Source organism: Podarcis vaucheri, assembly GCF_965113315.1.
Source record: "Podarcis vaucheri genome assembly, chromosome: 1".
NCBI classification, from domain to species: Eukaryota; Metazoa; Chordata; class Lepidosauria; order Squamata; family Lacertidae; genus Podarcis; species Podarcis vaucheri.
In genome coordinates, this window is record NC_138759.1 from 71,015,097 (window position 1) to 71,039,775 (window position 24,679).

The window sequence follows — 24,679 nt, forward strand, 5'->3', positions numbered from 1 at the left end:
ATGAGAAACAGTGAGACCACCTACCTTCTGTTATATCTGCATATGTTGTTCCTTAAAAGTGTCCCTGAAAGTTTAAGGCGGCCTCTTCCTCTCTGAAATTCTAAAAGATCCTATTCTCTACCTAACAAGCAAAAGTTGACCACACCAGGACCTGCTTGCAGTTTGATCTTGACTACTGTACTGACTGTGGATTTTAATTAGAAATGACATGTGTGCAAAGTCATTGTATCTTTTAATTCTGATTTGAGAATATGGAGCTGTGGTGCTTATTCTGTTGCGTGTTCTTAATTTTGTGCTGGATATTGGTAAGTGTGCTGATTCTGAATTGTATGGCTGAAATGATAGAAGGTAAGTGTTGAGAATAGGTTGAAGTGGTAGGAGGCACCAACTAGGGAACCCCCAAGGAAAGAAGGCTCAGAGCCAGAGGATTGGTGGTGGGATGATGATGAGTGGTCAGAGGGAGAAGATGGATCAGATGGGGAGGAGGAGGTGTTAGAAGCTGAAGAGGTAACAAGATTTAAAGAACAGAAAGAGTCTGTGGCAGAGAACAGTCTAGAACCAGAGGCAGAGGTTGGAGAGGAAAGGGGCCAAGAGGCAGAGATGAGGCAGGCTGCTGAAAAAGCCAGGGATTATCCCCCTCCTGCTGCAACCAGATCCCCTCCCGCTGGTCTCCATGAATCAGAAGAGGTATGAAGAGGGTGGAGCAATGACAGGTAAGACAACAGAGTCTGATTGCTTGGGAAGGAAGCTTAGGGAACTGTGGGAAGGCTGGGACCTTCAGCTCACAACTGCCTCATAAGGGCAGGTTCTACTGGCAAGAGTTGGTGTGTTCTCTAGGTGTAGCCTTTTGAGCTGTCTTATTTCTTTGAATAAGGAATTCACTGAAGCCATGTGAGTTATTTCAGACCTGCTCCTGGCATCTGTTCATGACAGTAATGTCCAGTGGTGGTTGTCTGTCAGTGGAACAGACTTCAGCAGGTGCAATAGAACTTCTACTTCTCTTTTCCCTTTCTGCATTGTGTACCCTTCCCACCTTTGCTGTGGAGGATCACATCTGTGGTGAGCTTGTGAAAGTTCCATTATTTGAGTAGACATCTGCTTGCATGATGTTTGATGTTTCTATGACAATATTTGTGTGTTGGGAACACATCACTGATGCAGTTCAGCCTGCTATTGTCATCCACTGCATCAAATGTTAGCTCCTTTGATCCACTGCTGAACCTAGAATATTGTAAGTGCTTTTACAATATTTCTTTCACATTGGAATTTGGCTACTATCATTCATGGCTGTAGCTTGAAAAACACAGTCTACTATAATGTACATAACATAAATTTGCCATTGATCTTTCTGATTGCCTGCAATTATGTTAAAGAAGATATCTAAAGCAGGAAAATTAGTAACCAATGTAAATAGTTTCAGATTGTCTCTTCAATAAATTCAGGGAGGCAATTAAACTCTTCCGTGTGTGAATTTTAAGAATGCCTTTCTCTAAAATAGTTCTGGAAGAAAAGAACTTCAGTTGTTTTCACACTGGAGAGTTGGATACATCTGAATGCTATGTAGTGATTTTTTTGTTATGGAAGACCTGAGAATTCTGGGAACTGTGTTACTATAACCCTTTTTTTAAAACCTTACTCTATAAGTCTTTTTCATTTTAAATAAGCTTATAAGCTATCAGAAGAGATTCTTTCAAACTATCCATACTGACTTATAATCATTACATACTGGTGGAGTTATCTTAATTTTTAAATATGACCCAAATCAATTTTAATTGAATATTAAATTTTCTATTGCAAATCTTTGCAGAAACCAAGAGGACTTACCCTTCTCATAAACACATTTACTTTTGAGTAAGCCTCATTGCTTAAGTGGCACTGGCATTCAAGTTTGTGTGCTTCCTACTTCACCTTAAGGCATCACAAAGGTGTGGATATGCTATGTCATACTTGGTATTTAGCTCTGTCTTTACGCAAAATGAGATTAAAAGTATTGTGTATCTGACTAATATTTATGACACAAGGGATAATTTAAGATAATGAGACAGTCATGAAAAAATATTAATGCTAAGTTTAAACCTTGCTTCTATGTGTACATTCGTGTGCTACATAGTAATGAGTCAGTGTGTCGTATTCTTGAATCATGTTGATGTAGTTTAATTCAAGTGCATGCAAGTACAAAAATGTGCATGTGTTTCATGGCAACTCAGTTATGTTGCTAAGTAACTTTGGGCAAGTGTTTTACACTAAACATTTAGATGTGCCTTCTGAATTGGTGGAAACCTATATTAAACCTAAAGTTAATTCTAAGATTCAGATAAAAAATAATACTTCTGTGTGTCTGAATCATGGGTAGAAGACCAGGTGCATCCTTCAACTCTCCTATAAAAAATCCCCCCCACCCATTCTTGCCCTTTTAGTCTTAACCAAGATGTAGCATTATGTCTGCACTGTCACTATCCCTATACAGAGTTTGAAGCTGATTTGCAAACCATGATGAAAAAAACCTTTAGTGAATGTTAATCTTGATGAAGCATCATGTGAACTCACATGAGGAGGAGGAGGGACCCTGCAAGATGGTATTGATTTTGTAACCGTGCAGAATTTCTTCTTTGTTTACCTTACTTTAAGGCTGAAAAAGTAATTATAGTCTAGTGTTGTATATGCACAGAGTTAACAGATCTAGAAATAGTGTGGATGTACTGGGTCTATGTATTCTGTGAGATTCTACATGTGAACAAATTGAATTTAGAGACTTGATTTTGGAACTCAACAGCCTTTTGAATATCAGTACTTGTGGTGCTGTGGTCTAAACCACTGAGCCTCTTGGGCTTGCCGATCAGAAGGTCAGCGGTTCGAATCCCTTCGACGGGGTGAGCTCCTGTTGCTCGGTCCCAGCCAACCCAGCAGTTTGAAAGCACCCCAAAAAGTGCAAGTAGATAAATAGGTACCGCTCTGGCAGGAAGGTAAATGACATTTCCATGCACTTCTCTGGTTTTGGTGTTCCATTGCGCCAGAAGCGGCTTAGTCATGCTGGCCACATGACCCGGAAAAAATGTCTGTGGACAAACGTCGACTCCCTTGGCCTGTAAAGTGAGATGAGCGCCACAACCCCAGAGTTATCTGCGACTAGACTTAACTGTCAGGGGTCCTTTACCTTTTTTTTTTTTTTAAAAAAAACTTTTTCATTAATTTCTTTTTTTATCAAGTTGAACATTTTAATTGTCATATTGTACATACTACAGTGCAGGAATGGGAAACCTGTGGCCCTCCAGCTATTACTGGACTACAACTCCTATCACCCATGGCCATTGACTAAGCTGGCTGAGGCTGATAGGAACTGGAAGGCAGCAACATCTAGGGAGCCACTGGTTAGCCATGTCTGCTACAATGCCTCTTAGAGAATTTTTTATTAACTATTACATAATTTTCTTGTGAAGTTTTACTTTTATAAGAAGTAATGACAAGTGATAAAATAGATAAAATAAAACTTCAGTCTTTCCATTTGAACCCATTTGAGAAGAGGAGGTACTCGCTGAGGCAGATTGCACTCATATTATTAAGGACTTTAAGTATTAAAAGCAGCACAATACATTACATATACTCTCTTAAGATTTTGGACATGAAAATCACCTGTTCTTACACCAATTACTTGTTGCCAGTCCTTCTAAGATGGAAGAATATGTTGCTGTTATTTATGGATGAATAATAAAAAAACTTCTGGCTGATTTTATAGCCAATGACATGAATTCCTCAGCATATGGCACATTTTTAGCTTGCTTAATTAAAGGAAGCTCAAAGTGGTTTGCAATCTGAAGCAATAATGCATTAACTAAGCTAAAATGTTTACCAATTAATTAATTGCCTCAAGTATATGTGTATTATTTTAGTATACAGTGGTACCTCGGGTTACATACGGTTCAGGTTACATACGCTTCAGGTTACAGACTCCGCTAACCCAGAAATAGTGTGTCAGGGAACTGACATCAGAGGAAAGGGCTCCCAGAGACTGGGAGAGAGTCAGCAGCCAAAGCAGGGACCAGCAGGGGGAGCGAGGGGTCTCTGGAGGAGGATCTCAGTAATGCTGAGAGAGACGCAGCAGCCCAGGCAGGAAACAGCAGGGGAGAGAAAGGGGTGAGAGACACGTCCAGCGAAAATAGCGGGGAGGTGTCAGAAGCAACTGTAGGGAGACCCATACTTCGCCGGAAGCTGCCACGTCGTGAGTCCAGGAGACGCGTTTCCGTTAAGGAGCTTCTTTGCTGGAAACGCTTCCGCAGGCAGCCACTGTCAGACTCTACTAGTGACTAGAGCAGACATGTCTGAGGAGCTCTGTCACACACAGAGGTTTGTGGGGCCGCACAAACTCTGAAGGGGCACAATTTTAAGCACAAGCAGCTAATCATCCCCTGACAGCAGTCTGACAGTCTTTGTACGCTGCCTGTGCAGGAGAAAGCATCATGAGCAACCCAGCCGGAACCGGAGAGGCAGGGGTTGGAGCTGGTCCAAGCTTGGAAGAAAGGTATCAAGCTCTGGAGGTCCAACTTGCGCTGCAGACGGCGAGGCTCGAGGAGAGAAGGGCTCAGGATGCAGACAAAAAGGGGAGAACCACTCAGTTCCCCAGAAAGGTACCAGGATTGGTGCAGAAGTTTGGGGGGGACCCCAAGGATTACCATGCCTTTAGGACAGAGATGCAATATGCCCTTAATGTGCAGTTTGATGAGTTCCCTGATGAGGAATCGCGAGTTGCTTTCGTAATTGGGCATCTTGAGAAGGGGGCGCGAGACTGGGTTCGACCCCTGATGGCAACGCACAATGATATCCTAAAGGACACTATGAAGTTCTTTCGTGCAATGGATATCATGTTTTCCAGCGATATTGAGGAAGGGGTGGTGCGCAGACAGCTAATGGCTTGCAAGCAGGGAAGCAGATCTGTCCGTGAGTACTGGACTGAATTTACCATGCTGATTCACAGATTGGGGTGGGATTTATCGGCGGCACCCATTCAGATGCTATTTGAAGAAGGTCTTTCTTCGGCTGTGAAAGACGAGCTGTCCCGGAGCCCCAGGGCGGTGTCTATGGATCAGCTGACCAAATCTGCGCTGACCATTGGAGCGCGCCAGGAGGCAAGAGCCTTGGAGAGGCGGGAAGGGAGAGGGGAACGTTGGAAGGAGTTCCGCATTCCAGACATTCCTGAGCCAGCTTTCCCGCCGGCAGAGCCGATGGAAATCGGAACAGCCCGCGCGCGCGCAGTTTCAAAGCCCAGTGAGGGGGCTAAGAAGGAGGGAAAAGGAGCCCGGAAATGCTATCTCTGCCAACAGCCAGGCCACTTTGCCAGAGTCTGCCCCCAGAGGAAGGAATGGCAAGGGATGGTGGGAGCTGTTGAGGGGGGAGAGCAGGGAGAAACGGAGCAGGTAAAAGCCAACGCCTGGTTGCCACCGTCAGGGCACTGCAGCCAGGCCAAAGAGCAGTGAAAGTGCCCGTGCCAGAAGCTCCTCGACCTGCTCTAGTGATTGAAGTGTCGCTAGAGTTGCAAAATGGACACCCCCTAAAAATAAAGGCGCTGTTGGACTCAGGCAGCTCCTGCAATTTTATGAGCAAGGAGTTTGCTGCTGAACACCAGATACAGACGATCCCTTTAAGCAACCCCCTGCAGGTGACCACGATCGATGGCAGGGAACTGTTGGGAGGAGGAGTCAGCTTGCAGACCGTCCCAATGATAATGAGGGTGGCAAGGCACACAGAACTGATAGCGTTTAATGTGGCCACCTTGGGAGGCGCTCCCATTATTTTGGGAATGAGCTGGCTAGCCCTACATGATCCGCTGGTGGGCTGGCATCAAAGAGTGGTTTCCTTCGGTTCAGCACATTGCTTAGAACACTGCAGGGGGGAAAAGGGGTCAGCAGGGGCCCAAGCCACCCTGGCAGGGACTGAAGTAATGGAGAAGGGGAAGGTGCCACCACAGTATGCTGATCTCAGCGACGTGTTCAGCGAGAAGGAAGCTGACCAACTACCCCCGCATAGGCCCTTTGATTGCCAGATCAATTTACTCCCTGGAGCACAGCTTCCTGTAGGCAAGTTGTATGCCATGTCAGACAGGGAAATGCAGGAGTTGCGAGAGTTCATTGACAAGAACCTGAAGAGAGGCTTCATCAGAGAGTCCAAGGCAGCGGGGGGTAGCCCAGTGTTTTTTGTGGATAAAAAGCACACGGACAAGCCGAGACTTGTATGTGATTTCAGGCGGTTAAATGCAGTGACAGAGCCGGCGGCTTTTCCTATGCCCAGGATTGATGATATTTTGACCAGGGTGCGGAAAGGAAAGATTTTTACAAAGCTGGACCTAAGGGGGGCGTACAACCTGATACGTATAAGGAAAGGGGATGAATGGAAAACCACCATGTTCACCCCTTTGGGGGCATTTGAATACCTCGTTATGCCTTTTGGATTACAAACAGGCTCCGCGTGTTTTCAAGCCTTCATGAACCACGTACTGGGGCCTTTGCTCTACAAGAATTGCGTGGCCTTCCTAGATGATGTGTTGGTGTATTCGGAGAATGAGGAGCAACATGTGAGAGACGTCAGAGAAGTGTTGAGCAGGCTGCAAGCCAACAGGCTGTGGGTGAAACTGGAGAAGTGTCAGTTTCATACCAAGGAGGTGGAATTCCTGGGGTACCGCTTGTCAGACAAGGGGTTGGCCATGGACCCCGGCAAGGTTCAAGCAGTGCTGGAATGGAAAACACCCAAAACCAAGAAGGATGTGCAGAGGTTCCTAGGGTTTGGAAACTTTTATCGTAAGTTCATCCGAAACTTCGCCCACCTGACGGCGCCCATCACGGACTGTCTCAGCAGTAAAAAGAAGTTTGTTTGGACGGCGGAGGCGGAGCGAGCGTTTGAGGAACTGAAAAGGGCCTTCGCCTCTGATGAACAACTTCTGCATGTGGATTTACAAAAAAAGCTGAGGGTCGAAACGGACGCTTCTGACAGAGCCATAGGGGCGGTGCTTCTTCTGCAGCCGGGGAAGGAGGAGTCAGAGTGGCGACCGTGTGCCTTCTTTTCGCGAAAGCTGAACAAATCCGAGAGGAACTACACGGTGTACGACCGGGAACTTCTTGCGATTCATGAGGCTTTCCGGAGATGGAGGCACCTGCTAATTGGTGCACAACATAAGGTGCAAGTGTGCACGGACCATAAGAATCTAGAGTATTGGAGAACTGCGCGAGTGCTCAACCAACGGCAGTTGAGATGGGCCCAGGAGTTCTCCAAATTTAACTTTGAGATTTGTTACGTGCCAGGCCCAGAGAACGTTAGGGCGGACGCTCTCTCACGCAAACCTGAATATTTGGAGGGGGAGGGTGCACCCGAAGAGACCCATGTCATTCCAGAGGACCGCTGGGTGTGTGGGGCGGCATTGGTGGGGCAAAGGGAACTGGTAGAGGGAACGGTGCAGGATGAATACGCCCAGGACAAACTCAGGGGTCTCAGGAGGGAGGGAGACAAACCCGGGGGTTTTGAGGAGAGAAACGGGGCGTTGTACTACAAGGGAGCGTTATATATACCTGAAGGGGAATTGAGGGAAAAGGTACTCAAGCAACTGCACGATAGCCCCACAGCAGGGCATTTTGGGCAACACAAAACCATGTGGCTGGTTACCAGGGAATTCTGGTGGCCCAAGGTCAGGGAAGATGTGCGGGAGTATGTGAGAGGGTGTGACCAATGCCAACGAGCCAAGGGGGAGAGGCGGGCACCGGCAGGTTTATTAGAACCACTACCCACGCCGGAAAGGCCATGGGAGGCAGTGGCAATAGATTTCATGACTGATCTGCCAAGGTCCAGAGGGAAAACAGCCATCATGGTTGTGGTAGACCTGTTAACCAAGATGGCCCACTTTATAGCCTGCTCACATGCGGTCACAGCGGAAGAAACCGCTAAATTGTTTGTGGAAAATGTGTTTAGGCTGCATGGCGCCCCCTTGAGGGTGGTTTCTGACCGAGGGAAACAATTTACTTCCAGGTTCTGGAGGAAGCTCATGAGCTTATTGCATGTAGAGGTGAATTTCTCAACTGCCCGTCATCCAGAAACCAACGGGCAGGCGGAAAGAGCTAATGGTGTCCTCCAGCAATATTTGAGGTGTTATGTGAATGACAGAGAGAATGATTGGGTGGAGAAGCTGGCGTTGGCAGAATTTGCCTACAACAATGCAGAGAACGTGTCCACGGGGATGAGCCCCTTTTTGGCTAATCACGGGTGTCATCCCCGAGCCTTCCCAGGGGGGGAAGGGGAGAACTGGAGCGTTCCAGCTGCAGAACAGTTCGTTGAAGAAATGGAAGCGATCCATCGCCAGCTCCAACTTAACTTAAACAGGGCTAAGGAGGAATATAAGAGGCAGGCAGACAAAACCAGAAGGGAAGGGGAAAGCATTAGGGTGGGGGACCAGGTGTGGCTGTCCACCCAAGGGTTACCATTCAAAGGGGGTTGTAAGAAGTTAAGACCCAAAAGGCTGGGCCCATTTGAAGTCACGCAGCAGGTCAACCCAGTGGCTTTCAGACTCCGGTTACCGAACCACATGAAGCTGCACCCAGTGTTCCACAGGTCGTTGCTGTCACCGTATAAAGGGGACAGAGAAGGGAGGGTCAATAGGGGACCAGCTATGGAGGAAAAAGAACACAGCTACCATGTAGCGGAGATTCTCGATTCCAGGTGGAAGGGAGATCAAGTAGAGTATTTGGTAATGTGGGAAGGGGAGCCGGAGTCGGAAAACACCTGGGTCATGGCAGAGGATGTAGATGACGAGGTTTTGATAGAAACTTTTCATCAGAGATTCCCTCGTAAACCTCAGCCAGTGGCGAGGTTCCGGAGGGAATACTTCGCCACCACCGACGAAGAAGAAGAGTTGGAGGGGTTCTCTGATTCCGAGGCGGAGGAGGATTCAGCGAGCCGGAACGAAGACCGATGGAGGGAAATGTTCGAGACGTCTGAAGATGAAGAGGATTCTTTTCGGGGTTTTAGCTCCTCACCACCCAGAGGAGAGAGTAGGGGCAGGGGGGAAGGGGGCCCTGGAGGGGAGGTGGATGTCAGGGAACTGACATCAGAGGAAAGGGAGTTGGTAGGGCTCCCAGAGACTGGGAGAGAGTCAGCAGCCAAAGCAGGGACCAGCAGGGGGAGTGAGGGGTCTCTGGAGGAGGATCTCAGTAATGCTGAGAGAGACGCAGCAGCCCAGGCAGGAAACAGCAGGGGAGAGAAAGGGGTGAGAGACACGTCCAGCGAAAATAGCGGGGAGGTGTCAGAAGCAACTGTAGGGAGACCCATACTTCGCCGGAAGCTGCCACGTCGTGAGTCCAGGAGACGCGTTTCCGTTAAGGAGCTTCTTTGCTGGAAACGCTTCCGCAGGCAGCCACTGTCAGACTCTACTAGTGACTAGAGCAGACATGTCTGAGGAGCTCTGTCACACACAGAGGTTTGTGGAGCCGCACAAACTCTGAGGGGGCACAATTTTAAGCACAAGCAGCTAATCATCCCCTGACATAGTGCTTCAGGTTAAGAACTTTGCTTCAGAATGAGAACAGAAATTGTGCTCCGGCGGCGTGGCAGCAGTAGGAGGCCCCATTAGCTAAAGTGGTGCTTCAGGTTAAGAACAGTTTCAGGTTAAGTACGGACCTCCGGAATGAATTAAGTACTTAACCCGAGGTACCACTGTATATGAAAAAAAATTCAAATCATAATCAAATCATAACTGAAAGATTCTTCCAAAGGTGGGTGCTTAACATACTTAGCAATAAAGCAAGTGCCTTGCCAGAGGTGATAGGGTGCTCAAAATATATATAATAAGTTTTTGCAAAAATTAGACTTAATGCTTATGGCTTGCTGTTTTTCTATTCTATTGATTTTGCATTTTATTGCATGTTTTAATTGTGACAGTTGTTGTTTGTTGTGTTGTAGCTAGTTGTGTCCTTCTGTCGTCATATATAAAATAAGTTCCTTATGTTCAGTATGGTCTGAGCCCTATATAATTTGGTTAAAAACCACACATGAATAATGATATCTTTAAACTTGGTTTTTAAATTGTACTGTAAACTGTCCAGAGATACACCTTTTAAGAGTTCGGATAGTTTGTAAATAATAGTAGTCTACAATAGTTGAGTTCATACAATTTTAAAATATTAATAGCGTCTGAGAGATTTCCCCTTTTGTGTTTTGATTTGTTTTTATTTCCATAATGTGTCTATTAGAGACTCCTTTGCATACAATGCAAATATGTTCTGTACGTAATGTTACAAAAAGAATCTGAGCTGATGAATGATATTACTTGTGTTGGTATAAGAGGATTTATGTCTGCTTTTATCTTGATGACCCACTGTTCAGAACATTGCCAGCAGAAAAAAAGTTAATTGCAGATGTTCTGATGCTAAAGCAACAAAAATATGTCATACTGCTAGAGGCATTTTCCATAATATATGTACATAATGTGTGTATATGAGACAAAAGTGGGAATGTCCTTCCATACATACCATTATGCTGCCTTTATAGTAAAGACTCTCCTCCCTGGAAGAGAGGGGAGTGGTTGTGGGCGGGACCCCAAGCACCGCCCAGCAGGGGGCGTTGCCCCCTGCCTGCAGCTCACCTGGCTGGCGCTCACACCCCCCCCGGTGGCCACCCAACCAGGTGCCGCGGAGGGGGCGTGTTCGGCAGCCTTTTTGCTGCAGCGCCAGCCTCTCCCTGGCCTCATTCCTCATCGTCGTCCTGTCGCGAGTCACCCACCCTCCACTCCCTTTTAGTTAGGGCTTAGGTCATTGGCCTTGCTATGGACCTTAGGTTGGTCGCCCTGGTTGTCTAGGAGGCCTGGTAGGAGTTTTTCCATTTGGCATTAGGCTTTTTGGTTTTTTTCGCCTACCTCGTAGCAATCGTCACAACTTTTGTGGTATTGGTGGGTAGGTTAGGCATTGGAATAATGTGTTGTGGTGTGTCGAAGTGCTAGGTGTGGCCATCGCCTATGCCTTCAATTTTTAGGGGTATTCCGTTAAAGGAATCTGGCTGTCGTGTATTCTGTCCGATGCCTGCTTGGCGGGAGGCCATGGCACGACCCTCGGTGACAGCAGGGGTGAGCCTATAGTTGGATTAGCATCAACAGGCTCCACCTACTGGTAAATATACCCACTTGTTTCAATCCAATGCCTAAGCCAATACCTTTTCATTGCTGTAATCAATAAAGTTGGGCCTTTTCTAGCCCATCAACCTTATATCACGTGTCCTTGTGTCTTCATTTCACTTCGCGGGGGTTGGGTCCTCGAACCACAAAATGAAGGATGTAGCCTGTGAACCAGAGGAAGATCTATCTAGGCCTCTAAATCAGAACTTTGGATCAAATTCCTTAAGTATCTTCTTCCATTACTATTCTGTATATCTGATATTTTATAACCAAACCAGTTCACATTAGCAAAACACGTTTCTTCTACAGTGTCAGTGTTTCTATACCAATTCTACAAGGGTAGAATGTTAATTTACTATTTACTACTGTATTGTCGGGGGACGCGGGTGGCGCTGTGGGTTAAAGCCTCAGCGCCTAGGGCTTGCCGATCGAAAGGTCGGCGGTTCGAATCCCCGCGGCGGGGTGCGCTCCCGCTGCTCGGTCCCAGCGCCTGCCAACCTAGCAGTTCGAAAGCACCCCCGGGGGCAAGTAGATAAATAGGTACCGCTTACCAGCGGGAAGGTAAACGGCGTTCCGTGTGCGGCTCTGGCTCGCCAGAGCAGCGTTGTCACGCTGGCCACGTGACCCGGAAGTGTCTTCGGACAGCGCTGGCCCCCGGCCAATAGATGTGAGATGGGCGCACAAACCCCAGAGTCTGTCAAGACTGGCCCGTTCGGGCAGGGGTACCTTTACCTTTACCTTTTACTGTATTGTCACCTAATCGGTTTTTACTGGATTAATGCTAGTAGGCAAAAGCCTATGCAGAAAATAAAAATAAAAAAGTGATGTCGGAATTAGGAATTATCAAATAGTATTAAATCCAGACATTTCAGTAAGAGAGATGTTGATTTTGTTGATTCCACGCTAGCTGCAAATGTACATTTCTAGTCCTGCTGTGGAATAATCATAGGACTCTGTTCAGACATGTTTGTCTGTCTTTTTGCCTTGTCTTTTCATCTGTTCCATGAGCCTCTATTTAAAAGCCATCTTATTCTAACTATGTCTATAGTGACAACAAAAGTCCAAACAGTTTTAGCCCACACAGTAAGATGATGATGATAGAAGTGACAAAGTTGACAGAGAAATGGAGAGACATCTTGCTTCAAAAGAGTGAGTCAACAATTGGCTACTGCACCTAGCAGGCATATTTTGTCTCTATTTCCTCCATAGATGCCAGATCGATTTCTGTGGCACCGTTTCAGCTCCTTTTAAAACTACATAGCAGAAAAGCTTATTTCACAATGGATGTTCTTCATTCTCCAGTAATATACTTGCAGAGACTTGCTGACGTTTAAATTTTTAAGATGTATTGTTGGACTCTGCATATCTGTTTCATGACCTTCATATTAAATTTAGTAGAATTGGCAGGATGTTTCAGAAAAGTGGGCAGTAAATTATTTGTCCATATTTAGACATAAAGGTAAAGTGTTCTAGCAACATTGCTTTCTGAAGAGATCAAATGCTTCCTTCTTTTTTGTTACCTTTGTAGCATTAACTGAGGTGTCTTTTCTCTAGTTTTTCAGAGTAGGAAAGTTTATCTTTAAACAATAAAATATATTGGCTTCTCTGACATTTCGGACCAGAACTCTTTTGTAAAAAGGTAAAGGTAAAGAACCCCTGACAGTTAAGTTCAGTCACGAATGACTCTGGGATTGCGGTGCTCATCTAGCTTTACTGGCCGAGGGAGCCGACGTTTTTCCACAGGCAGTTTTTCTGGGTCATGTGGCCAGTATTACTAAGCCACTTCTGGAGAAATCAGAGCAGCGCTCAGAAATGCCGTTTACCTTCCCGCCGGAGTTGTACCTATTTATCTACTTGCACTTTGACGTGCTTTCAAACTGCTAGGTTGGCAGGAGCAACAGGAGCTCACCCCATTGCGGGGATTTGAGCCGCCAACCAGAGTATTTTCTTTTCCTACATCAGTGAGCCCATATACAGTGGTATATCTGGTTATAAACTTAATTTGTTCCAGAGGTCTGTTCTTAACCCAAAACCGTTCTTAACCTAAGGTGTGCTTTTGCTAATGGGGCCTCCCGCTGCCTCCTCACCAAGGCGCGTGATTTCCGTTCTCATTCTGGGGCAAAGTTCTCAACCTGAGGTACAAGTGCACAAAAGCACACATTTCCTACAAAAGGAACATAAAACTTTTTATTCCTGAGTATGCTAAAGCTACCTAATATTAGAAGCACTGGAGAAGGCATCAGTATTTTTTCTCACCTTATTTATGGGCATTTCATTTCTACACATTTATTTCGTCTATGTTTGCTGGGATGATCTCTTCAGCTTTAAAGTTGGGAGGATGGCTGACCTCTTATCACACTTGCCAGAGGGTAGCATCATGGTGAGTGTGGTGAACCAAATGGTTAGAGCTTGACTGTTACAGAGTTTTTAAAATCCATCTCATCTCCAGGGGTTCCTGGCTGAAACAGATTATATAGATGCATTTCAGTCTGGCTTTTAGGCTTGGTTATGGAATGGAGACTGCTTTGATTGCCTTGCTGTATGATCTATGCTGGGAACTAGACAGAAGGAGTGTTTCCCTGTTGGTTCTGCTGGACTTCTCAGTGATTTTTAATACCTTCGACCATGGTATCTATTTGGACCAACTGTCTGGGATGGGATTTGGGGGCACTGTTTTACAGTGGCTCTGGTTCTTCTTGGAGGGGTGAGTTCAGAAGACAGTGCTGGGGTACTCCTGTTCAACCACATGGCTGTTGACTTGTAGGGCCCCTGGGTTCCATCTTGTCCCCCATGCTATTTAACATATACATGAAACCTCTGGGAGAGGTCATCTGGAGTTTTGGAGTGCTATGCTGTCAGTATGCTGATGACACCAACACTATCTCTCCTTTCCATCTAAATCCAAAGATGCTGTCTATGTTTTAAATCAGTGTCTGATGTCAGTAATGGACTAGATTAGGATGAACAAGTTGAGGTCAGTTAGAAGGCAGCTCAGGGAATAGGGCTTCAACCTATGCTGGATGAGGCTAAGCTCCTTTTTGAAGATTCAGGCTCACAGTTTGGGTGTAGTCCTGGATGCAGCCATGAACCAGGATGCACAGGATTTGGTGCTGGCTGGAAGTGAATTTGCACAATTGTGGCTCATGCACCAACTGTGCACATTCCTTGAGATGTCAGATGGCCATGCCTTAGTTGCATCTCAAATGGACCACTGTAATATGTTTTACATGGGTCTGCTTTGAAAAATGTTTGTACCCTTCAGCTGTTTCAGAATGCTATGGCCAGACTGCTGCCTGCGGCTGGTTATTGGGAGCATGCTACTCCCCTGTTAAAACAACTTCACGGGCTACTGGTCCAGTTCCAGGCACAGTTCAAAGTGCTTGTTATAACCTATAAAACCCTCTATGGCTTGGTCCCTGGTTACCTGAAATGTCGTATCTCCCTTTATGAAGCTGATTAGGTGCTAAAGTTCTCAGGTGGGCACCTCTCCTTCCATCAGCATCAGAGAAACGGTTGGTAGTGACACAAGAGAGAGCCTTTTCTGTGGCTGCTCCCATATTACAGAATTTCCTTCCGAAAGAGGTTAGATTGGCTTCCTCCTTGCAGTTTTTCCACCGGCTGGCCAATATCTTCATATTCATACAGGCCTTTGAAAACTAAGTGCAGATGATGTTGACCACTGGGCTGCTATCAGAGCAGTTGTTATATTAATTCTGGCTTTAAATGTGTTTAATTTTAATTTTAACTGTTTCTTATTAGTTTGTTTTTGTTACTTTGTATTTTGTCCCCTGAATTGTTTTAAAGTTGGGCTATGCATTTATTACATAAATGAAATGAAAACATGAAATGAATAGTCTATTAATTTCTTTTGGTACTTGTAAGAAAAAAATGCTATTGTCATAAATGAGCTCTGGATGAAATTCATTTGTGTTCATTTTAAATTTGTTCCTATCATTTCCCCTTAGCAGCGTGAATAGTATGGGGTGGAGAATGAATTTAAGTCCATTTAAATCCTGAACACTAATTACTGCTCACAGGAAGTATAATTAAGCCTGTAGAGACTGTGGGAAATCCCAGTGACACAAGCTATGGCAAAAAGCAGCTGTGGTTGTCGAGAATTTGTCTAACTGAGCTCTGGGGAACCTTCCTATGACAGATGCAAGGGCTATTATAGATTCTACTAACTATATTCCAACTCTCTATTTCCTTGACCTCTTCATCTTATGTTGGGAGGGATATTTTAAAAAGGCTTTCTCCCAAATTCTTGAGGTATTTGATTAATTTTCTTTAAGCTCTTCCATAGAGTAGTTGGTCTATGTGCTTTTTTCAGTTGTCTATAAAATGGGGACCCCTTTCCTTATCTGTCTGAAATTTGGCAGGTCTGATCTCTTGGAGGTATGGAATACCTGAAAATCTAATGCATTTGAATAGGAAGGAAAGCAGCAAGAGAACATCTGGGAATAATGGATTTGAGTGTGATGTTAATGACTGAATAACAAAATGAACAAGGAACAAGGTTTTTGATAAAGAAAACAAATGTAGTAATGAATTGGGGAAAAACATTGCAGACACTGTGTCTAAAGTGCCTTCCATATATTTGATGGCTATCATGTGAAGAAGCAAACATAGATGAATTAGGAAAATATATTGGGGTTAATAAGCATAGTTAGTTTTAGAAGCTATGGATTTTTTTATGTCCTTCCATGTCAAATAATCCCATAAATGGAGGAAATAGGAAAATATGTTAATTAGCAATTTAAGGAACTAGGGCAGGGTGGGGGCTGGCTCAAAATAGTAAGTTATGTATTTCAATACGGTAAAGAACAGTTATGAGTAATTTTTAATGACTTATGAACATATTCCCTGGGAATGTTGGATCTAACTAAACTATCTTAATACCTTTTGTAATAATTTTGGGCAAGTCATTTTGGGCATGAATTGGGATTGATCATAAAGTGCCATGAAGAGCATGATTTCTCAGGATGTGTCTTAGGAAAAATATGTCCAGGATATTCCTATCTTTTTTGCAGGCTTTTCCCCTAATAAGGTGGTATGTGCTGTGAGTGCATCCTTTAAAAATCTTTCTTTTGAAAGAGTCAATGAACGTGACACATCAGTGTGACTGCTGTAATACAATTATTAACAACTGAACTGTATCATTATTAGATACGCCCAGTTATGTCTCATTGTTTAAAATATGTGGTGTGTTTGTTTACTACATTTCATTCTTTAAAAGGAAAGATTATAAAAGAGAATGACTTCTATTGAACTCTTGGTCATGGGATTAATTTTCTTACAAGTTATCAGTTATGAAATAACTTGAGAGCAGTAAATTAAAATGTCACATTCAACTTGTAATGCATCATGTCTTAGGCATATAAGTGTGAATGGGTTCAATGGATGGTTCTCCAAAATCCACCCATAATTTACAATTACTTATAATGAAAAGCCCATAAACTGCTTGTTTCATGCATGACTCTATTAGAGAATAAATGGATAACTATTGTCTTCTGTGCAATGGTGCATTTATACAACATCGATCTGTTTAAAGTCAAACTTGTCTCAACATGTTAGCAGTATAAAAAAATCTATTTATTTTAGTTTCTGCCACAAGCACCCCAAAAATACTGAACTGGATAAGAGATAAATGTAAAACTAATAATAAAATATACAATGAACTTAAAATAGTTCCATATCCACACAACACTACATTTATACCCAGTGGCGTAGCGTGGGTTCTCAGCACCTGGGGCAAGGCAAGTAATTTGCGCCCCCTAACCCATGGATTTTAGCACTCGAGTCTCTTCCGCGCCCCCCCAGATGTTGCGCCAGGTGCGGCAGGCCCCCCCTGCACCCCCCATGCTACGCCACTGCTCCCACCACAAGTCTTCAGGACAGCCATCTGAAGGCTGGCGTGGGGAGAAGGTCTCTCCGCCCCACCGCCAGGCTTCGCCGCATCGCCAGGCTTCGGAGCAGCCTTCCGAAGGCTGGTGCGGGGAGAAGGTCTCTCCGCCCCACCGCCAGGCTTCGGAGCAGCCTTCCGAAGGCTGGTGCGGGGAGAAGGTCTCTCCGCCCCACCGCCAGCCTTCGGAGGAGGTCTGAGGACAGTGGGGTTCCTGCTTCCTCGAGGAGGGCCGGTCAAACGCGCCCCCCCCAATGTTGCGCCCGGTGCGGCCAGCACCCCTGGCACCCTCCATGCTACGCCACTGTTTATACCTTTCTGATAGATGACAATTGTACATTAGCTCAGAGGTTTTCAACCTTTTTGAGTCCATGGCTCCCTTGACCAACTACATTCTTTTCCGTGACACCCCTGTGGGCCTCAGGAGCCCTTAGAAAATGCTGAAATATTACACTCTTTCATAAATGTCACACAGTACAGGGGTCGGCAGGTTTACCTCCCTGGGCCAGTTCACTCCAGCGGAGATCCCTCTGTGGGCCGGATCACGCGTGCGCCCACAATTTCCAGCACCGTGAAAGTGAGAGGACTTGCCGAGTGGACGGCTCAGTTCACGGGTGGCTTGAGGGCTGGTTAAACGACCCCCATGGGCTGCTTGTGGCCCATGGGCCTTAGGTTGCCGGCCCTGGCTTAGTATAATCAGGACGACTATAGGATATGAGGAAAGCATCCCCCTTCCAGTGTGTTTGTTTATGGTTAAAATGTAGTGATTTCTTTCTGTGGTTGTTTATATACCTGTGTGTGTGACTCGGATTAGGGTATTGGTTAAACACTTGTTTATGTCAAGTCTTTTTCTGTCTCTGAGAAAACAACATTTTTTACAATAATAGTTACAAAATTAATCATTTTGTGTGAGAAATATGTGAACATTGGAATATTCTCAAACAGCTCTAGGTTAAAATGTGATATTCCCATTTTAAAGAACCTTCTTGAATAGATTATAGCTAATCTTTAAGCAAAGAAAACCAGAAGATAAAACAGTTGATTGGGCTTCTGCAGCTATATCAGGGCTGTTGCTACAGTAGTGGTAAGGGCAACTTTCTCTCATTTTTTTGACTATCTATACACAATCTAACTAAATATGTCATTTTTTTTGTACTAACTGCAATCTGAAAGATTAATATAATTAATACCTGCTATTAGAAAAACAGTTGCAAAATAGAGAACTAGCCTTCAACTCTTCCACAGGCAAGATATTAAAAATATAGTTTCATTTTTGTTTCCATTACTTATGTTTATTCATTTATACAGTGGTGCCCCGCAAGACGAATGCCTCGCAAGACGGAAAACCTGCTAGACGAAAGGGTTTTCCGTTTTTGAGCTGCTTCGCAAGACGATTTTCCCTATGGGCTTGCTTTTCGTCTTGCAAGTGTTCCGATTTTTTTTCGCTTTCCCCCCTTTTTCTAAGCCGCTAAGCCGCTAATAGCCTTTTAGCCCCTAATCCGCTAAGCCTTTAATAGCCGCTAATAGCCTTTTAGCTGCTAATCCGCTAAGCCTTTAATAGCTGCTAAGCCTTTAATAGCTGCTAAGCCTTTAATAGCCGCTAAACCGCTAATAGCGCTAATCCGCTAAGCCGCTAATAGGGTTGCTTCGCAAGACGAAAAAACCGCTAGACGAAGAGGCTCACGGAACGGATTAATTTCGTCTTGCGAGGCACCACTGTACTTGATATACCTAGACATTACTTAATATTATCTTGTAAGCAAAGGAAAATCAAAGCAATGCATATGCACTGTTAGATTAATTTGTATAAGTTAAGAGGAATGTTTTTAAGCAGAGGTTAAATAACCATCTGTCATGGATCCTTTAGTTGTGTTTTCTGCATTGCAGGGGGTTGGGTTGTTGATCCTTGGGGTCCCTTCCAGTTCTATGAGTCTATGAATGTAAGTTGGATGAACAATTCGTGTGCATAACAACCACTCTTAGTGCACATTAACCAGGCCTCATGAAGAATGTGTTCATATTCCTTCCATGAAGAGAGGGTTGTGGACATTTCCCAGTCAATATTATACATAAACTCCAACAGACCTTGGGGAAAGTGTACATCTCGACTGCGTTTTGTACATTCTGCAAACAATATGCATATTCACTGGGCAATATACACATTCTCTGGCCAATAAAGTCTCCCAAGAAACATGCCTTTCACTCTCTCTATATTGTTCAGAAGTGTGCAATCTGTGACTTCCAGGCTGCTTCTGGCCCACTGTATAACTTTACATGGCCCACAACACCTAACATCCTTTCCACCATTCTCACCTGTTAATCAGTAAGCTCAGCATCACAAGAGGAGTTGAAAGAAGAGGAGAGTTTCAAACTTTCTCTCCCCCTCTAATGATTCTGAATCCGCACTCCCCGCACCCTGCTGCTAGTAAGCCAAGTAAAAAGAAAATAGCAGTATTGGGTCAACCACGATGGGAATTGCAAAGAATGGAACATTTAACCACCTGCCGAATGGGTTATGCAGCAAGGAAGAGAGAGCTTGGAGAGTGTGTGAAGCACCTCTGAAATTATCCACTGCTATTTCTGGCCCAATCCACTTGTTTCTAGAGGAACTCCTGTAAAAACCTTTCTCAACTATAGTCAGCAGAATTTATGTTGCTCTTGTAATTTAGTTTTCATTTGCAACTCTGTGTGACTGATATGGTCAGTGATAAGATATTTGTAACAACTTCTGTGTCCCAGAGGATATAGCACTTACGCTTTGTATTTTAAGTTACAAAATTTGAAACAATATTTGGTTACAGATACTAATCTTCAGCATTGTTTCAGAACCACAAAAACACAAGTGTGGGTTTTGTTTTTATTTAACTAGATAGACTGACTTTGGAGAATGGGGCCGTGTGCATGAGAATATAATAGGATTTTTTTTACACCCCATCACTCTTTTAGGTTCCTTTTCTAATCATCTACATCAGGAGTGGCTAATTTGTGGCCCTCGGTGTTGTTGGATTCCAGATCCCATCAGCCCAACCACAATAGCAAATGGTCAGGAATTATGAAAGTTCTAGTTCAGCAAGGTTGGAGAATCACATGTTGGCCACCCTGATTTCTACATTTCAATATACAAGAGGCAGAGCTACATAAAGATGAAACCTAATTGGATGTGAATGGCCAAAACCCCGAGGAAGATATTCTACACTTAGGTGCATGTTTTTCACTTTTATAGGACCCTAAAACATTTTTTTAAGTGTTTAAATAGCAGCTTGGAGGATAAATAACATCCATACACTGACAGCATTTAAAGAGCTTTCATGCCCTGCCCTCAATTCACTCTTTTACACTTTGTTTCTTTCCTAAAAAAGAATAACAAAAATATAACAAAAGCATATTAGAACAGTGTGGGGTTCTATTGGGCTACCTTTTAAGCAAGGAATAATTATAATAGTAAGGTATGGATATCTGCTCAGATTGCCTAGCAAGCACCTTGGATCTTTAGACATATATAGACATACGGTAAATGCAATAGACAAAATTTAATCCTAAGAGAAGAAGCATTGGGATAATACTAATCTACCTTAAGGATTGGACGTGGGTGGCACTGTGGGTAAAACCTCAGTGCCTAGGACTTGCCGATCGTATGGTCGGCGGTTCGAATCCCCGCGGCGGGGTGAGCTCCCGTCTTTCGGTCCCAGCTCCTGCCCACCTAGCAGTTCGAAAGCACCCCTAAGTGCAAGTAGATAAATAGGTACCGTTTTATAGCGGGAAGGTAAACGGCGTTCCGTGTGCTGCGCTGGTGCCGGCTCGCCAGAGCAGCGATGTCACACTGGCCATGTGACCCGGAAGTGTCTGCGGACGGCGCTGGCTCCCGGCCTCTAGAGTGAGATGAGCGCACAACCCTAGAGTCTGACAAGACTGGCCTGTACAAGCAGGGGTACGTTTACCTTTACCTTACCTTAAGGATTACTGTGATGTATGTGCAGCATTTTAAATACTGAAAACACCATATAAATGACTAAATGTAACAATGACATAATACAGGATGGATAAAATACTATAATATGCAAAACTATGTGTTCCATCAGTCTGTAATATCCTATTTGAAACAGGTTATGTTCAATGACCCACCTTCATATGTATTTAGAAAAGTGGGTTGAAATATAATTATCAAATAACATTGACACCCCTCCATTTTATACTCTTATTTAATTTATATAATTGGGATAACTAAGGAAAGTCCCGAGGGACGCGGGTGGCGCTGTGGGTTAAACCACTGAGCCTATGGCTTGCCAATCAGAAGGTTGGCGGTTCAAATCCCCGTGACGCGGTGAGCTCCTGTTGCTTGGTCCCTGCTCCTGCCAACCTAGCAGTTTGAAAGCACGTCAAAGTGCAAGTAGATAAATAGGTACCACTCCGGTGGGAAGGTAAACGGCGTTTCTGTGCACTGGTCTGGTTCACCAGAAGTGGCTTAGTCATGCTGGCCACATGACCTGGAACCTGTACACCGGCTCCCTCGGCCAATAAAGCAAGATGAGCGCCGCAACCCCAGAGTCAGTCACGACTGGACCTAATGGTCAGGGGTCCCTTTACCTTTAAGGAAAGTCCTAGCGTTCCATACAGCTATAGGTGGCAAATGAAGAACACAACTATCAAAGGCATGGTACATAACAGTAGCAGGAGAATTGAGAGTGTTCCATAACCTGGAACGTGTTTCTTTTTTCACAGTATTTGCAACTATTTCCCACTAGGGATAATGAATGCGTAGTCACAGTGTGTTTTGCAGTGTGAGAGGAAGCTCTCCTAAGAAGCTGGAACTACTGTTTCAGATACCAACTCCTCTTCCTGTCATAGCCAAGTTAGGTGGGCCCCAGAAGCCCTTCATCTTTGGCAGCAGATAGAAAGGTGGTTCAGAAACCATTTTGTGAAAACAGACCCACAAGAAGCTAAAATTTTGGGTTTGTTCTCCTTCAGTGACCATTTATCAACAGAATGATGGCACTAAAACACTTCTACGTAGGGTTTAGAATAGAATGCTTTTTGTTTAAAACGATGGCTAAATATGCAGGCTAGTTGTCTCAAACTTAATCTGGTACAGTTCTAGTAAGCATCTGCTTTTCATAGGCTACCTTTTGTTGGCATCTGTCTTGTCTCGAAAGACAATGGAGTGTGCCTCAGGGGTGAAGTCAAACCGCTGTGTTAACAGCACTAAAGTGACTTCCCTGGGGTGCAAGCCTGAGCAGTGTGTTTGGAGGTCCTGGGCTGCCCAGACAACAAGACCCCCCTCTCGGCCTCACTAAAGTGGTCCAAAAGAAAGCAGAGCAATATGTTTGGCACCAGCTTAGCTGCATATGTTGTTGTTGTTGTTGTTGTTGTAGCTGCATTTGTTGTTGTTGTTGTTGTTGTTGTTGTTGTTAATACCCTGCCCATGTGGATGGGTTTCCCCAGCCACTCTGGGCAGCTTCCACAAAATATTAAAATACAATAGTCCGTAAAACATTAAAAGCTTCCCTAAACAGGGCTGCCTTCAGATGTCTTCTACAAGTCTGGTAGTTGTTGTTCTCTTTGACATCTGGTGGGAGGGTGTTCCATAGGGCGGGTGCCACTACCGAGAAGGCCCTTTGCCTGGTTCCCTGTAACGATGGGGGTGGAGATGCTCCTTCAGGTATACTGGACTGAGGCCGTTTAGGGCTTTAAAGGCCTGCACCAACACTTTGAATTGTGCTCGGAAACGTACTGGGAGCCAATGTAGGTCTTTCAATACAGGTGTTATATGGTCCCGGTGGCCGCTCCCAGTTACCAGTCTAGCTGCTGCATTCTGGATTAGTTGTAGTTTCCGGATCACCTTCAAAGGTAGCCCCACATAGAGCGCATTGCAGTAGGCCAAGCGAGAGATAACTAGAGTATGCACCACTCTGGCGAGACATTCCAGGGACAGATAGGGTCTCATCCTGCGTACCAGATGGAGCTGGTAAACAGCTGCCCTGGACACAGAATTACCTGCTCTTCCATGGACAGCTGCGAGTCCAAAATGACTCCCAGGTTGCGCATCTGGTCCTTCAGGGGCACAGCTACCCCATTCAGGACCAGGGAGTACTCCACACCTGCCCGCCTCCTGTCCCCCCTAAACAGTACTTCTGTCTTGTCAGGACTCAACCTCAATCTGTTAGCTGCCATCCATCCTCCAACCGCCTCCAGAAACACATCAGTTGCTGCAAAGAGGTGTCCAACTGTCTTAGGGACTCCACTCTGGATTTCTGTAGGGTTTACTCCTGACGATATCTCACAAACTACCCCAGAAGGTACACCTGGTGTCCCCAACCAGAAGTACTACCCTCCCCCTAGCACCCCCATATACCCTTTTTAATCCTCTAAAATTAACATTCTATGGCCTTTTAAGTGAGTTTGTGGGAGGTGGGGTTAATGGTTTGTTTTAGTTTTATTATGTATTTTGTGTTTTCATTTTGTATTTTTATGTTGTAAACCACCCTGTGATCTTTGGATGAAGTGATATACAAAATAATAATAATAATAATAATAATAATAATAATAATAATAATAATAATATCTGTATCACTGAGAAAGAACTCATTGCTTCTGACTGGGAATTTCTGGCCAAATTTGATCTTCATAGTCTTGCACGTGTAAGTGTACAAGTTGATTTTCGAGGCTGCTCGATTCTTTAAACTTTCCTCTTTGTTATAGAGCAGTCCCAGAAGTAATGTGGAATGCTGTGTGACCTTCCGGGAAGGACTCTGATTGTTCCTTTTGAAGAGAGAAAAATATCTTAAATAAGAATAGAGTCATCAGTCAATGACTAAGGATAACTGCATTTTGCTTAGCTTTCTTTTGTGTTCCTGTTTTGTGAAGACACAAAGTTTTGGGAGTCAGTGATGGGAGATAGTGGAAAGGAAAGCTGAATATTGGCTAATAAATGAAAGCAGGAACTACAGGAGACTCTGTTTGTTTCTCTTAGCAGTTTCGTGATGAAGTCTGTTATTTCAATGAATAAGTAGAAGTAGTGACATGCAGAATTGCACGTTGCTAGCAAGATAACTGACCTGCCAAGATTCCTGTCATTATCTCATACTGTAAGGAATGTTTTACAGAAGGAATCAGTTGCTGTGTAGTAAGCAGTATCTAATAGTAGTGATAGTCAACTCTGAAACTTTAGTATCCAATTAACAAAATTTATATACTGCTTGATTAGAATACATCTCAAAAATAATGAACAAAACATTAAAATTAATAATAAAAAACAGTTAAAAACAGTTATTTTAAAACATTCAAAAACTAATTAAAATCAATAATAAACTAAAAACAGATTAAAACACATATAACTACTATATGTCTGGTTAAAGGTAAAGGTAAAAGGACCCCTGACCATTAGGTCCAGTCGTAACCGACGGGTTGCAGCGCTGATCTCGCTTTATTGGCCGAGGAGCCGGCATACAGCTTCCGGGTCATGTGGCCAGCATGACTAAGCCACTTCTGGCAAACCAGAGCAGCGCACAGAAACGCCGTTTACCTTCCCGCCAGAGCGGTACCTATTTATTTACTTGCACTTTGATGTGCTTTCGAACTGCTAGGTTGGCAGGAGCAGGAACCAAGCAACGGGAGCTCACCCCGTTGCGGGGATTTGAACCGCC

The 24,679-nt window shown here is 44.4% G+C and overlaps 1 protein-coding gene and 1 long non-coding RNA gene across 3 annotated transcripts in view; both read left to right on the forward strand.

Annotated features, from left to right (window-relative positions):
- Positions 1-24,679, forward strand: part of SBF2 (SET binding factor 2) — a 227,000-nt gene that overhangs the window by 47,094 nt on the left and 155,227 nt on the right. The window lies entirely within an intron of this gene.
- On the forward strand, positions 155-23,980 carry LOC309517071. The gene is made up of 2 exons (XR_014213141.1): positions 155-1,231; positions 23,741-23,980. It is a non-coding gene; the product is annotated as an uncharacterized lncRNA (long non-coding RNA).